The 17,274-nt window shown below is 41.4% G+C and overlaps 1 long non-coding RNA gene across 1 annotated transcript; it reads right to left on the bottom strand.

Annotated features, from left to right (window-relative positions):
- Positions 1-7,966: 7,966 nt before the first annotated feature.
- Positions 7,967-16,807, bottom strand: LOC145543381 (uncharacterized). The gene is made up of 3 exons (XR_014080674.1): positions 16,565-16,807; positions 10,151-11,118; positions 7,967-8,689 (listed from the first exon to the last, which is right to left on the bottom strand). It is a non-coding gene; the product is annotated as an uncharacterized LOC145543381 (long non-coding RNA).
- Between the last annotated feature and the right edge of the window lie 467 nt (positions 16,808-17,274).

Consider the following 17,274-nt stretch of genomic DNA (forward strand, 5'->3'; position numbering starts at 1 on the left):
GTTGTTGTTTAGTCGCTCAGTCGTGTCTGACTCTTTGCAAACCCATGGACTGCAGTACGCCAAGCTCCTCTGTCCACTGAATTCTCCAGACAAAAATACTAGAGTGGGTTGCCATTTCCTTCTCCAGGGGATCTTGCTGATCAAACCCATGTCTCCTTCAAGTCTCCTGCACTGCAGGCAGATTCTTTACTGCCGAGTCACCAGGGAAGCCCTTAGAATAGGACAAACTCACCTTTGACACTTGACATCTGAGCCCCAGTGTCCTCATCTGTAAGATTCAAGGTTTGGCTTAGATCAGGGTTTGCACACCAGAACCTCTTATCTACTGATTTCATTGGTCTGCATTGTCAAAATAGTTTAAATATCATTGCTCAATGTGTAGCTGAGAAATAGTCTTTTTTAGAATCTATATGCAATGAAGATTATTTTTCCTTTTGCAGATAAAACTATGTAGAACGAGCAGCATTCTTTTTAAATTCTCAGTAGAGATGACTATTTTCTGAAGGCAGTACTTTGAGAGAGGAATCAAAATAATACCAGCTGGAACTATAACTGTCTTATTTGTGATAGTGAAGTCCTCTGCTAACTCACCAAGCATTCAACCAAATATCACATTTCAAAGCCCCTCATTCGACCTTGGGTATAAACATGTATCCACACTGCCAGATGTTTGCCAAACTTTAATGAATGATATAAACTTGTAGAAGCCACCACGACATATACCTTTTCGTGAAGCACCTTTTGAAATAAACCTATGAAGTCTCTAAAATCAAGACACTCTGTAGAAAGTGCTGATCATTACTTGTTAAAAAAATTAACGTATGCAGTAGTGTAGGTGCCATAGGTGAGAAAGTGCTTATCAGTGAATATTTTCCACAGTCCCAAACTTAAGAAAATGCACTTGCAACTCTTCAGGTTGTTAGTTCTGTGTTATTTACTGTGCAGGGGCTTCCTCTTTTTCTCTCACTTTTGTGCAGGGAAGTGTTGATCTTGCTGGAAGGCAGAGCTGGAATATAGGATAGACACTCTGCACAGATGAGCCTTTCCCGGAAAATGTGGCGATTAGAGGGATTCTATAGGTCTGCACATGGCGCCACTTCCTTCCTGTTTCATTCACACAATTGCTCTTTCTTCTGTATTACATCACTGCCCTGCCTTGACTGCTCTAAATTAACTGCTAAGAATTGAGTTTTACCATTTTATCTCTTACATTAAGGTCTTTGGTCCATTTTGTGTTGATTTTTGTATGTGGTGTGAGCATTTGTTATATCTTGACACTATGTTAAAACCTCCAACTCAGAATTTTGCTGAGCATTAAGTAAATCAGTTATATTTTTGTAAGTAGAAGTGGCTGAAAATATCTGAGCCGTTAAAGAAAAATATTTCAAGCACATTAAAATATTTATTTGTTATAAAAATTGAAGTAGTTACTGGTGTGTGCATTAAAAGTCATCGTTATATATTAGAAGACACCCCCTAAGATATTTATTGGGCAATAGATTATTGACTTTATTTGACTTAGTAGTTTTACTTAAAAACAGTGCAAGCAGCATTTCTTTAAAAGTCATAATGCATACCTTTTAATGCATTTAACTTATTTTAACACTCAATAACTAATTTCTTTAAGGTAGAAAACTTTACAAATTAACATATTATCCTTCTGGCTACAACCTACATTAGGCACATGTTAACAAATATTATCATTCAAAATTATTCTTGCCAAAGTGTAGGTGCCTGACAAAGAGAAATAAACTTGTAACACTCTACTTCTTCTTAAATGAAGTCTTGGATAAGATGAAATGCTGACAAATAGAATGTTGGTAGACTGCCATTGAAACTCAATGCATGCAGAAATTCATGAAAACATAAATAGAAGACACATCTAACTCAGTGGATGTGAGAGGAAAAAACAGGGAAGGAAACTAGAGACAGATATATTTTTAAAAACAAAACTTATGACAAGGGACCTCCCTGATAGTCCAGTGTTAAGAATCCACCTGCCAATGCAGTGGACACAGGTTCGATCTCTGGTCTGGAACTAAGATCCCACATGCAACAGGGCAACTGAATCTGTGCACTGCAACTACTGAGTCTGTGCTCTAGAGCCACAACTAGAGAAAGCCCTCGGACAGTAACAACGACCCAGTGCAGCCAAAAATAAAATAATTTTTTAAAAACTTATGACAGAGGCACCCAAAAAGTAATAAAGGATATATGATTTTGGTGTTAGATTTCCTATGTCTGCAACTCAGTTCTACTACTGACCAGCTGTGTGAACTTGAGTGAATTAGCCTCTGTAAAGCCTGTTTCTTCCTCTGTGAAATGGGTTTCAAGAGACTATCTATCTCATAGGATTGCTATGAAGATTGAATGTGTTACTGCAGATAGGCTACAACTCAGTTCCTTTCTTACAGAGAGGACTCAATAAATGTTAGCTTTAGCATTTCTTCTTTTTATTTGGTATTTATTTCTTTTACAAGTTATCTAATATTTTGAGTTACTAATATTTTGTTAAGGGACCTGTTTCAATTTAAAAAATCAGTATTAAATATTATCAAATGCTTTTCCTCATATATTAGGGCAAATGACCCTTATATATTAATAGCTTCATTTACTGATTTGCTAAATTATGTTAAAATTCCTATTTAAAAATCAGCCTTATGGACCTAAAATAAACCCTTCATTGGGGTGAGTTATTTTTTTAATGTGTTGTTGGAATCTATCTGCCAATATTTTATTTAAGCTTTTTGTCTAACAGTATCATACTGTTTATAGCTTTCTTTTTATGCTATCTTTGTTGCATTGTGAAGACTACTAACATAAAAAACTCATTTCGAAGCTTCCCCCTTTTCTGCTCTGAAACAGCCTGCATGGCCCTGGAATTATCTGTCCTTTAACAATTTGGTAGAACCTCCCTGAAAAGCCATCTGGGCCTGGGACTTTCCAAGGTTTCGCTTTCACAAACTTCTCAATTTTGTTTATATTATTTGTCTAGTTTATATTTCAGTTTTGTTTTGTTTTTTAAGCTTCAGGAACAGAAGGTTAGGTTTATCAGACGCTTCAATTCATGGCACATTGTTATCACTGGTTACACAAAGCCCCTCTTATTTATTCTTTCAAAGTATCTTTTCTTAACCCCACACTTCCTCCCCTACACTTCCCCCTCAAATAGGCAACCATTCTAATATGTTTCATGTATGTCTTTCTAAAAAGTAATATCCTTGCAAACTGTGCACTGGTTTTCTGTGTGTCTGCACTCTTTGACATAAATGCTACTGTGTACTACAGTGGTCCCACTGGATCATGGGGTAATTGGTTTCAGGACCTCCATGGATACCAATGGGGTTTCCCAAGTGGCACAGTGGTAAAGAGTTCACCTGCCAATGCAGGAGATGGGGGTTCAATCCGTGGGTTGGGAAGATCCCCTGGAGAAGGAAATGGCAACCTGCCCCAGTGTTCTTGCCTAGAAAATTCCATGGACAGAGGAGCCTGGCGGGCTGCAATCCACAGGGTCGCAAAGAGTCGGACACAAATGAGCAACTTAGCTCATGGATACCAAGATCCGAAGATGCCCAAGTCCTTCGTATAAAACAGCTCAGTACAGTTGGTCTTGCGCATCCACAGGTGCAGGACCCATGGATACAGAGAGCTGACTAGTACATCTTATTCTATTAATATTTGTTGCCTTTTTTCCTCAAGCACTGTGTTTAAGACCCATCCATGTCATTGTGCAAACATGGAACCCACAGCTTCTAACTGGTGTGATAAACTCCAAGATGAACACCCACTTGATTATACATCTCTACTCTTCTGGTGATGAGCACCCAGATTTCCTGATACCACACAAGCCTCTGTAACTAATATCCTTGTACCTAGCTCTTTTGTTGTTGTTGTTTTTCAGTAGCTCAGTTGTGTCTGACTCTTTGCACCCTCATGGAGAGCAGCATGCCAGGCTTCCCTGCCCTTCAAATCTCCCAGAGTTTGCTCAAATTCATGTCCATTGAGTCAGTGATGCCATCTAACCATCTCATCCTCTGGCACTTCTTTCTCCTCTTGCCCTCAATCTTTCCAAGCATCAGGGATTTTTCCAATGGGTCAACTCATCACATCAGGTGGCCACAGGACTGGAGCTTCAGCTTCAGCATCAGTCCTTTCAATGAATATTCAGGGTTGATTTCCTTTAGGATTGACTGGTTTGATCTCCTTGCAGTCCAAGGGACTCTCAAGTCCTTTAGGAACCTAATGGTGTCATAACTCATCTGCTGGACTTCCTAATTATAAGGTGCTGTGCTGTGATTAGTCGCTCAGTCGTGTCCAAATCATAGGGTCCATGGCTGTTTAATCTGACCAAAATGGCTGACCAGCCTATACTCCCACTAGCAGTGTATAAGGATTTCTGCGCCCTGAACCCCACTGATTAGTCTTCTGTTGTCAGTCCAATGGGTGTATATCATATACCCTTGTTACTTTAATTTTGATTTTTTTTCTTTTCAAACACTGATTAGCTTTTCAAGTGTCCTCATCAGTATCTTGCCTATTCATATCCTTTGCTCACTTTCTAATTGGTCTTGCTATATTTTTATTTTTGGTTTTCAAAAGTTTCTTGATTAATCTAAATATTAGTCTTTGGCTTGGATGTGGAAAATACCTTCCCTCATTCTGTCACTGATTTATCCATTTTAGTCATGATGATGTTTGTTGAATAAAAATCCTTTGCTCTGATGTAATCAAATATCTCAGGTTTTTAGTTTATTCTCTTGCTTTTGACAGTTTATTTTAAAAATATTTCTCTGTTCTAGGTAACAAAAATAGTGTCCTGTACTTTTTTATATTAAATTTCTCTTTGAAATTTAATTATCTTATTATTTAATTATCTTATTAAACCCATTTATTCACCTTTATTTGAGATGCCTGGAATGGATCTGGGCTTCCCCAGTGGCTCAGTGGTAAAGAATTCACCTGCCAAAGCAGAAGATGCAGGTTCGATCCCTGGATTGGGAAGATCCTTTGGAGAAGGAAATGCAACCCTCTCGAGTATTCTTGTCTGGGAAATCCCACGAACAGAGGAGCCTGGTGGGCTACTGTCTATGGAGTCACAAAAGAATCAGACACAATTTAGTGACTAAACAACAACAAAGCTTGAAACTGTTAGATCTTTGCTCCTAATGGCTCTTTTTCATGTTAAACTGTGATATGGTTGTAGTTATAAAGGCAACCAGTAGATCACAATTATTATAGTTGCTTCCTCCCCGTTATTCAATTTTATATTTATCTTTATATTTTTACTTTAAATATATTTTACTTCCACCCTTTGCTTTATCCATTTATTTATATTTATTTTTGCTTATAAATTATGTTTTGTCTCTTCACCAAAAGATCAGGAAATCAGTGTATGTTCATGACCTCCACTTCATTCTCCTATCACAATCACTTCAACATCATCAGGACTGATAATATTCACATTCAGTTCCATCACAACATATCGGTATCAGTCTAAATGGAATCCATTATGATGCTAGCCCTTTCACTGTGCTTTCGATTCTGGTTCCCAGCATCCCCCACAGGTCCTAGGCCTCAGAAGAGAGGTGGTTTTGTCCCTGTCCTGTGAGGCTTCACTTCTGGGAGGGCTGAAAGAAATGTAGCCAATTTGGAAACTAGTGACTCTGGGTTTGGAGCCCTAGGCAGGAAGCTTGGTAGAAAACAGAGTTCAAGGGCCTGTGGAGAAGGCCACGTCCCGTAGCAGAAAGGAGGCAAAGCTGTGCCAGTGAGGAGGCCTTGTGTGAACACAGCTGATGTGTCTTCCTGGGACACAAGGATAATCTGGGCAGAGGCTTGGTAGAGGACATAAATCCTGCTTGAGAAGACGGAGACACTGAATCATGAAAATCTGGGTTTAAGTGGTAAAGTGGTCACATGTGACCACCTCCCCTCTGCCCCCTCCGCCACCCACCCCCCAGGCTAGATAGGCCTGGGAACATTTAGCTTATATCTGACATTAAAATGTGACTCAGTAGGAAAATACATTTTTTGGGGTAGATAAATAGCAAGGTCTGCTAAAACAGAAATGCAGGATTATAGATGTTTATACGAATCTCTTAGTCTAATAGATACAGACGTGTAGTTTTGTCTTGAAAGAAGAATGGAAGACAAAACTGGATAAGAGAAGGAAATATGCCCTCCCACAGCTACCTACAAGCTTTCTCAGAACAGAATTTAAACTCATAGTCATTCTCACCTTTCTATTCTCTACTATAAAACACACACACACAACACACCCTGGGATTTCATATTCCACTTCCAAATGTCCAGAATCTCCCACCTCCCTCCATGCCCGAATCTTCAAGGGCTGAGATCCAGAAACACGAAATCACCTTGTCACAACTCTTTCCTGTTGCCTTCATCCAGAAGCCACGTCTTCCTTCTCTGAATTCTCATGATATTTTATCTGTACTTCTCATGGAGCTTATCTCTTTCTGGCTTGTATCATAGTTGTTTACACGTGTGAGACACCACGGTCCAGAGAAAATAACCGCTGTGGGCTTGAGAGTCAGACCTGTCTGGGGATGGATCCCAGGTCCTTCCCTCACAAGGTGGGTGGCCTTGGGAAAATACCAGCTCTTGAGGGCCTCCTTTTTTTTGGCAAAATATAAAAGTAATACTCTCTCATGATGCTTTTGAAGACAGGAGATAGTATACATAGAACACAGTACTCAGTAGCATACCAAAAAAGTCAGTCATCATTATTATCATTATTTATGAAGTTATTTTTGTATTTCTTGTGCCCCCTATGAGAGTATCTATTTATCCATTCATTCAACAGACATTTATTGAAGACATACTAACATGACAGGCACTGAGGACCACATGGAGAAAAAGATAGAGTCAGTAGTCTTGCCTGGAGAATTCCACGGACAGAGGAGCCTGGCGGACTAGAGTCCATACGGTGGCAAAGAGTCGGACACGACTAAGTGAGTGAGCACAAAGGCAGGAAGTAAACAAGCAAGCAAACACAGAGCTGGTTTCATATGAAGAGTAAAGCTGTGAAGAACCTAGAACAAAACACGCGACAGAGAGCATCAGAGGTTGGGGGAAAGAGGAAAGTGTCTCTGGGAATGGAGTATTTGGGTTAAAACCAGGACAAGAGGTCAGCACCTATGAGAATTCTAAAGCCAGAGCATTTCAGGAGGAGGAGACCTCAGTGAGGAAGCTCTGAGTGAGGCGTGAGCAGACAGCAGTACCAGGAAGGAAGGCAAGGTTGGGGCATGGGAAGTGATGGCAGGGGCGAGTCCCCCAGGGACTCTGATTTTGTGTACGGATTTTTTTTTCATTATATCGTTTTTAATCTTTGCATTATTGGTACACTTTGTGAACTGTTTTGTTTTAGTCAGAAAGAGAAAACCAAATTTCGTATATTAAAGCGTATATGTGGACTCAAGAAAAAATGGTACAGATAAACCTATTTGCTGGGCAGGAATGGAGACATGTTGGTAGAGAATAAAACTGTGGACACGAGGTGAGGGTGGGGAAGGAGGGGGTGGGATGAATTAGGAGATTGAGATTGACAGCCCGTCAGGCTCCTCTGTCCATGGAATTCTCCTGGCAAGAATACCAGAGTGGGTAGCCATTCCCCTCTCCAGGGGATCTTCCCAAGCCAGGGATTGAACCAGGGTCTCCCACCTTGTGGGCAGATTCATTACTGTCTGAGCCACCAGGGAAGCCCCTAATGTATACGCTACCATGAGTAAAATGAATGGCTAGCGGCAAGCTGCTATGTAGCGCAGGGAGCTCAGCTTAGTGCTCTGTGATGGCCTAAAGGGATGGGATGGTGGTGGAGTGGTGGGAGGAAGTTTCAAGAGGGAGGAGATATACATACACAAATAGCTGATTTACTTTGTTACACAGTAGAAAATAACACAATATTGCAAAGCCGCTATACCCCAACTTAAAAAAAAAAAAGGCACATGAAAAGGTGCTCAACAGGTTCATTATTAGAGAAATGCAAATCAAAACTACAACAACAATCACCTCATACCTGTCAGAATGGCCATCACCCAAAAAACAAACAAACAAACAAAATCTACAAACAATAAAGGCTGGAGAGGGTGTGGAGAAAGGGTGGTGTCGGTGGGAAAGAGCCCGGATTTTATTCTCACTGTGGTTGGGCAGCTCCTTGAAGACTGATCCACTGTGTTTGCCTCCTGGAGAGATGCTCCCCGGGATGTAAGACTGCAGATTGCTGTGAAAGGTAGAGATGAAGGGAAGGAAGGAGGGTGGGAGGGGAGAAAGAAAAGAGAGCTGGAGGGAAGGAAAGGGGAAGATCAGAGTACAGACACTCATACTGCCAACCATCCACACGTGCGATTCAGTGCTTCTCTCCACTGTCAGGGCCTCAAGGAAACACCGAGGCCAGCCCTAGTGGGTGGGGAAATCTTCCACCCTCCCGTGAACATTTGGTGTCACCCTGGTCCCTTTCCTTGTGTGGTCCTAGATGGTGGTGGGGGCTGAGGAGCCTGGAGATCGGTGAGGAGCATCTCTCATCGCTGCCCCTGACTCCCATTGCTGGCAGCTCTGTCTCTCAGGTCACAGATTACGATGGTCAGATGGCCTCCCTGTGAAGCAATAAGCTTCCCCAAAACAAAGAGGCCAGCCAAGCTCCAGGAAAGCTGCAGTCTGGACAAAACACACCAGCCTGGAAAAAATTAAGAGTTCATGAGCAACTGAACAAAGGACCTCCGGGAAATGCAATGGGTTAAACGCGAGCACACAGTGTTCCTGACGCCCTGAACACGCAGGGAGAAAAATCATCACACATCCCTGGTAAAGGAAAAAAGAAACCACGAGAGAAACAAGTCAGTGTTGTCGCAGGAGAACTAAAAATAATGGCGTGAGAGGTTAGGCCAGCCCAGAAATGAAGGGAAAGAGAGATGATAGGCAGTAGGGGAAGATGAGAAATGAGACAGGGCAAGGGGGCCAGAGTCCAGCCCTTTTGTCTTTCAGAGAGCGCTCCCTTCACAATCTCGGTGGCATGTTCCCCCTGGACCCCCTCCTCTGTAAGAACACTATGGTGGGGGAGAATCCAGACTATTGATAAAGCAGACACAACAGTCTCATCTTAAAGATATTTCTTCATTAATTTGGGTATTAAATCTAAAAAGAAATGAACTCAACCCCAGGGGCCAAATGGTGCAGGGGGTATTTGCTAAGAGACAAACCTCTCTCCAAGAAGGCTTGTGGATCAGAACAAAACAGCAGCTTTCGGATAAGCAAGAAGTATGAGAGTGGGAGACCCAGAGGCCATATCGGAATCCAACTTATAGGTGAGCACGCGTGGAAGGGATGAGCATTTCTAACCTCAGCTCAGATCTTGAAGAAAGTAATGCAATAATCAGAATTAAAGGCGGAACTAGCTCATATGTTTATCATTTGTCATGTCCAGTTTCCTCATCGGTGCCACTTTTGTGCTCAGAAACCTGCATGACTGCATATCTGAGAAGGGGTGCCATAGTTACAAAATTCCACCTACAGTTTCATCATTACCTTCCTTGGACCACCAGAAAGGCCTTTTCCACCAGAAAGATAAACTCCAGACTTCCAACAAGGAAGACTTCTCGTGTCTAAGGCCTTTTAAACTTCACGGTTATAAAAAGGTAGACCCAACTGTTCTGGTATGAAGGAAGAGATTTTGTCCGAAAGTTGTAAAAATGTTTAGAATTTAAATTATTCTGCAAGGTCTACAATGTATGGGGTGCCAGCTATGGGCGAAGCACTGTATCAAGTGCTCTGCGTGTGGTGAGAATGCCTTTAATGCTCTCCAAGCCCCTGCAAAGTAAACGTCATAGCCCTATGTTCCAGAAGGTAAAGCTATGGCTCCAAGTAGTTGAGCAATTTTAAGACAGTCCCCCAGCTAGTAAATTGGATTTCCAGGGTGGCCTAGGACTGACTAATTCTAACACTACAGCCCTTTTCTGGAACAAAAACATCACTCCACAGCTACATAGAAAAATTACATGGCATTGACAAAAAAGAAAAAATTAAAGGACAGATTTCATCTGCACAGTCATCTTTGGTGAAAATCTTTGATAACTGATTATGTTTTCATTGGAGGCTGAACATTATAGTGCAATACACACAGCGGATATAGTCTTCTTACCTGAAATACTGTATTGTAGTTTCCTAGAGAAGATACTTTGAGTTTATAATCTCCAAAGAGAAACAGTATTTGTAAATTTTTGGCTGGGGTTTTCCTTGTGTCATGAGGATCAACTCCATTGCCGGGGCACCAAAGAGTAAAAATAGATTTCCCATTAGTAGCAACAAGTAGGAGTTGTTTGTCAGCCAGAAGGAAATTCATTCTTTTCCTGCTTTAGCTCTTTTTCTGCCAGCAATTAAGCAATGTTCATCAGAGGGTGAGTCAGAGCCAATTTCATGTACTGGTAGAATAGGTTGTTGTTGTTGTTCAGTCACTCAGTTGTGTCTGACTCTTTGTGACCCCATGGACTGTAGCACAACAGGTTTCCCTGTCCTTCACTATCTTCTAGAGTTTGCTCAAACTCATGTCCATTGAGTCAGTGATGCCATCCAATCATCTTATCCTCTGTCATCCCCTCCTCTTGCTCCCTTCAATCTTTCCCAGCATCAGGGTCTTTTCCAAGGAGTCAGTTCTTTGGATCAGGTAGCCAAAGTATTGGAGCTTCAGCCTCAGCATCAGTCCCTCCAATGAATATTCAGGGTTGATTTCCTTCAGGATTGACTGGTTTGATCTCCTTGCTGTCCAAGGGACTCTCCAGCACCACAGTTCAAAAGCATCAGTTCTTCGGTGCTCAGCCTTCTTTATGATCCAACTCTCACATCCATACATGACTACTGGAAAAACCATAGCTTTGACTATACCGACCTTTGTCAGCAAAGTAATGTCTCTGCTTTTTAATGCACTATCTAGGTTTGTCATAGCTTTTCTTCTAAGGAGTAAGCATCTTTTAACATCATGGCTTCTGTCATCATCCACAGTGATAGATAGACTAGGTGGTCATCTACAAAAGATGACTTCAGAGTTGTGAGGATAGGAGAGCTGATCCCAGGCAAGACTTGAGAGCAACAGCCCAGCAGGGACCCCATCCGCTAAAAACAAAAGAGAAAACATTTAGCTTTGATGAATATATCTAGAATTAAAATTATTCATAAAATCTAGAAGTGAAGTTTCTTGGCTGCAAACATTCAAGTTTTAGGTCATTGTCACAGCAAACTTTTATTTTAATTTAATTTAAAAAGAGAAAAAGGACCACCTCATCGGATTCCTTCTCAAGACTCAGTGTCTGTACAGCACTAAATCTGCTCCACAAAACTAAACACCACACCCCCACACCCCCTGCTACTAAACCTCTCTTCAGATGGATTCCAAAAACTCCACTATTAGCTACTGGTTCCCATTTGCCAAAATGTTCTCTTTTTCCTGGGTTCAGTTCAGTTTAGTTGCTCAGTTGTGTCTGACTCTTCTTCCTGGGTAGCCCTTCTTTTTTTATCAGATAGCCTGGAAGCTGATATATTAATTTCATTTCAGTTCAGTTCATTTGCTCAGTCATGTCCAGCTACTTGCGACCCCATGGACTGCAGCATAAAAGGGTTTCCTGTCCATCACCAACTCCCAGAGCTTTCTCAAATTCATGTCCATTGAGTCACTGATGCCATTCAACCATTTCATCCTCTGTCATCCCCTTCTCCTCCTGCCTTCAATCTTGCCCAGCATCAGGGTCTTTTCTAATAACTCTGTTCTTCGGATAAGGTGGCCAAAGTATTGGAGTTTCAGCTTCAGCATCAGTCCTTCCAATGAATATTCAGAACTGATTGCCTTTAGGATGAACTGGTTGGACCTCCTTACAGGTCAAGGGACTCTCAAGAGTCTTCTCCAACACCACAGTTCAAAAGCATCAATTCTTTGGGGCTCAGCTTTCTTTATAGTCCAGCTCTCACATCCATACATGACTACTAGAAAAACCATAGCTTTGACTAGACAGTTGGCAAAGCAATGTCACTGCTTTTTAATATCCTGTCTAAGTTGGTCACAGCTTTTCTTCCAAGGAGCAAGATTCTTTTAATTTCATGGTTGCAGTCATCATCTGCAGTGATTTTGGAGCCCCCCAAAATAAATTCTGTCACTGTTTCCATTGTTTCCCCATATATTTGCCATGAAGTGATGGGACTGGATGCCATGATCTTAGTTTTCTGAATGCTGAGTTTTAAGCCAATTTTTCACTCTCCTCTTTCACTTTCATCAAGAGGCTCTTTAGTTCTTCTTCTCTTCCTGCCATAAGGGTGGTGTCATCTGCATATCTGAGGTTATTGATATTTCTCCTGACAATCTTGATTCCATCTTATGCTTCATCCAGCCTGGCATTTCGCATGATGTACTCTGCATATAAGTTAAATAAGCAAGGTGACAATATACAGCCTTGATGTACTCCTTTCCCGATTTGGAAATAGTCTGTTGTTCCATGTCCAGTTCTAACTATTGCTTCTTGAACTGCATACAGATTTCTCAGGGGACAGATAAGGTGGTCTTGTATTCTCATCTCTTTCAGAATTTTCCAGTTTGTTGTGATCCACACGTCAAAGGCTTTGGCATAGTCAATAAAGCAGAAATAGATGTTTTTCTGGAACTCTCTTGCTTTTTTAATGATCCAACAGATGTTGGCAATATGATCTCTGGTTCCTCTGCCTTTTCTAAATACAGCTTGAACACCTGGAAGTTCTTGGTTCATGTACTGTTGAAGCCTGGCTTGGAGAATTTTGAGCATTACTTTGCTAGCGTGTGAGATGAGTGCAATTGTTCAGTAGTTTGAACATTCTTTGGCATTGCTTTTCTTTGGGATTGGAATGAACACTGACCTTTTCCAGTCCTGTGGCCACTGCTGAGTTTTCCATACTTGCTGGCATATTGAGTGCTGCACTTTCACAGCATCACCTTTTAAGGTTTGAAATAGCTCATCTGGAATTCCATGGCTTCCACTAACTTTGTTCATAGGCCCACTTGACTTCAATGTCTTACTCTAGGTGAGTGATCACACCATCATGGTTATCTGGGACAAGAAAATCTTTTTTGTATAGTTCTTCTGTGTATTCTGGGGAAAAAACCCAATTTATCAGAAGTGTTTTCATCGCTCCAGAAAGGCCTTGGGTTCCAAAAAATCATTTTGTGAAGGAAGTATACCCAACCTCAACCCATCTGTAGAGCTGAGGGGAGAAAGTGATGGGGACAAATTTCACTAATCTAATATTTTGCCATAGGCTAGCCCCTAAATTCTCTAAAAATTTCTAGCACACCATAAAAATCATGAAGTTTTCTGATTCTAAGAAGCCATCTCTCTGTTTTGAATTTTTAATGAGTGTACTAGAAGTCACAGACGCCATGCCCAGGAATAAAAAATGCACAGAGTCATACCCAGGAAAAATACTACATTTGCTTTTAGAGTGTAGACAAATTTCTGGATCTCAGGTTAAGATCAGATAACCTTCATATTTTATAAACAATGAAGGAAAGAGCCAGAGAGGAGTGCTTTGCTCTAAGTCACTCAGTGGCAAAGCAAAGATGAGAGCTGAAGTGTTGCCCAGTCACTAAAAGAAATACCCCCATCAGATTCTCATCTGTCAAACATTTCAGCAAACACAAATAGCAGGGTTACTCTATTCAGGAAGAAATTTGTTTAGCTCAGCCAACCTTATTTTCTTTTTCAACAGATGAAGTAAACCAGATTCAGAAATCTAATATATTTTTACATATGGGGCATGAGACCCTGCTAACCGGAGCAGTTGGTATGTGGTAGTGATGAAAGTGGTATGTGAAAAAGGAACAATTCGAATTTGAACCAGAAACTCACTGCTGATGTAAAAAAGAAGTTAGCCATTTTAGATGCATCATTAACTTTTTCCCCCTAGGATTTTATGATGGGGTGGGGAAGGAAAGGGGGCTGTGGTGTGCTTGTGTGTGTGTGTATAAGTGGTGTGATATGGTGCGTGTGTGTGTGAGATGTGCTGTGGAGGGAGTGTGTGTGTGTTGGCTACCATCTTCTGTGAAAAACAAATGTTAAGTTGAATTTAATTGAGCTTCAAGAGGTTAATGAGAGACAGCTGAGGAGCACTTGCACCCCAACCTAACGAGAGGCCCCCAGAAGCGTCAAGAAGAACGTTAGACTTGGGAGGTGGGAGTGGGGGAAGGGTACATGTTGTGTCCTGCAATGGGAGTGTGAATCAAGCACTCTCCCCCATGGTTGCATAACTAAACAAATAGTAAGAATATGTGGAAGTAAAAAATATATTTTTTTAAATAGATTTAGTGTCCATATATTAGCACCTTAAGAACAGATAGAGTAAGTCAGCCCATCAAACCAGTCAATCCTAAAGGAAATCAACCCTGAATTTTCATGGGAAGAACTGATGCTGAAACTGAAACTCCAATACTTTGGCCACCTGATGCAAAAAGCTGACTCATTGGAAAAGACCCTGATGCTGGACAAGACTGAGGGCAGGGAGAGAAGAGGGCAACAGAGGATGAGATGGTTTGGATGGCATCTTTGACTCAATGGACATGAGTTTGAGCAAACTCTTGGAGATAGTGAAGGACAAGGAAGCCTGGCATGCTGTAGTCCATGGGGTCACAAAGAGTCAGACATGACTGAGCCACTGACAGCAACAAAGTTTAAAAGAAAATGAAGCAAACAAAAAAAAAAGAGAGAGAGAGAATTTTCCACAGGGCATTTTCTGACAACCCTGTGTCAGAAATGTGTATCAGGATTTCAGTGAACATTTCTTTTTTCCAGGTTCCATGTCTTTCAATTGTTGAAACTCTGGAGTTGGATGGGACTGAGTGGGAAGGCCAGTGCTACACTTAACCATCAAATGACCTTAGACAGGTTCCCTTCTAGATCTTAGTTTATTTTACTCTTCAAAATGGGGTTATATGCAATATCTACAAACATTTGGGATGAAGGCATTGGAGCTGATCCATGAACAGTGACAGGCACGTAGCAAAATGCTTGAAAATGTGAGCCGTGGGTGCTCCTCGGGTTTTCACTCTATCTGATCCAGGAGTCCTGAATTCATGGGCAGGAGATGGGGACCTTAGATCCCTGACTTTACCTAAGAACAAGGAGTTGTACCATTGATATATAAAGGATTTAACTCTTTCAGATTCTCTGATACCTTCTGGTCTCTTTGAAAGCTGGCTACAGGAGCCTTTCCACCTGGTTGCTCTGATCCCCTCATTCCAGCTTTCTGGTCCTTATAGCTGTCCCATTTCAATGCTGTCGCTGTCCTAAACTCCCCACCTCACTGACTCTCCGGGTCGACCTCAGCCACCCTCCAGGACAGGACTTCCCAGCCTGTGCACCCACTTCATACACTGCAGATGGGGCCATGAGAGCACCTCAAAAGGTGCTAAAAGGGTGTTAAAGCCCTTTTAGGATCTGTTTTAATCAACCCGGTACAGACACAATTTTAAAATAAAGTCATGTTAAATAGCGGTGGAACAGAAATTCAATTTTCTTACCCACAAAACAAGCGGTCCAGACACAGATCACTTTCAGAACAAATATGAGAGCACCACGGGAGCAAGAACTGAGGCAGCGGACGCAGGAGACATGGGTTGATCCCCGGATCCGGAAGATCCCCTGGAGTAGGAAATGGTAACCCACTCCAGTATTCTTACCTGGAAAAATTCCTTGGACAGAGGAGCCTGGTGGGCTGCAGTCCATCCATGGGGTCACAAAGAGTCGGACACGACTGAGCACACGCTCTCTACTCTGCCACATCACAGCACATAATGCATACGAGCTCAGTCACTCAGTCATGTCCGACTCTTTGAGACCACGTGCATGGACTGTAGCCTGCCAGGCTCATCTGTCCATGGAATTTTTCCAGGTAAGAATACTGGAATGGGTTGCTATTTCCTCTCCACAGCACATAATAGTTCCTCAACAATATCATGGATATGATGAAGGAATAAATAGTGGGATTTTATAACTTTAAAATACCAAGGAATTGCTTTCCAGCCTAATAACTTATAACAGTGGTTCTTTTTTTAATTCAATAATCTTCATCTCATAGGTTATCAGGTATTATCTTCCTGACCAAAATCCATGCTCTTGGCACTGTTTTCATTCTCAGCACTGCAGTCGTGACAAGTTGGGAAAAAAGACTGGGAAAGGACGGCTGTTTACTGTCTCTCCCATTGGTCGAAGTCCTGCTATCCTGGAGACCATAGTCTATTTTGAACCTCCTTTAGAATCTCTTGAGGAAATCCTCTATTTGAAAGCGATAACTTTTAATTGATGATTTGTGGGGTTTTTCTTTTTTTTGGCTCTTGATATAGAAAAACTGAGGCACCAAGGACAAAGCATCATTCTAGATTTACTCTAATTCAGCTCCATGTGCCTAGTTGTAAAAGTATTTCAGTATTTGTAGGCAAAACTTAAAGAAGTCCGTTTAGCACTTCAATAATCAACCATACAGGTTGATCCCTGGGTTGAGAAGATCCGCTGGAATAGGAAATGGCATCCCACTCCAGTATTCTTACCTGGAAAAATTCTGTGGATAGAGGAGCCTGGTGGGTTACAGTCCGTCCAAAAGCACTGTAATTGTGTCAGCAGATCCAAAAAGCTCCTTGAACAGATCCAGGAGAATTTCAGAAGCTCAGGGAAAGAGTCTCTGTCTCATCCCAATTCTCTCTCTTAAAAAGCAGTGATTAAAAGCTGGACAACATTTTTTCATAAAAGACCAGATGGTAAGTGTGCTACTTGGGGGCTGTTTGGTCTTTGTCACAGTTACTCAACTCTGCCATTGTGGTGCCATAGGCAATATGTAAATGAAAGAGCAGATCTATGTTTCAATAAAACTTTATTTACAGAAACAGGCTCCTGGGCTGGATTTGGCTCCCGGACCATAGCTGGCTAACCCCTGATTGAGTGATCATGGAGTGTTGTGATGTATGGCAAAACCAGCACATGGGGATTCACTAAGATTCTCATCCAACTCCCTTTGTGTTTTATAGAATATTTTTTCTTTCTCATTATGAACATCAGACATGATTATTGTAAAAACTTACCAAAAAAACCCCAGAAAAGTTAAAATTCGTCCATAATGCCATCAAACATGCCACCACTTGTAACATTTTGAGATTTTTGTTTGGGATTTTGTTTTATAGAATCAGGATAATGCTGTATTTACGACAAATTTACCTAGTTCTCATATTTTTATGCTAAGTTTTACATTTCTACTTTATAGATT

The sequence above is a fragment of the Giraffa tippelskirchi genome, chromosome 3, assembly GCF_054371585.1.
Source record: "Giraffa tippelskirchi isolate mGirTip1 chromosome 3, T2T-mGirTip1v1.2.pri, whole genome shotgun sequence".
Taxonomy (NCBI): domain Eukaryota; kingdom Metazoa; phylum Chordata; class Mammalia; order Artiodactyla; family Giraffidae; genus Giraffa; species Giraffa tippelskirchi.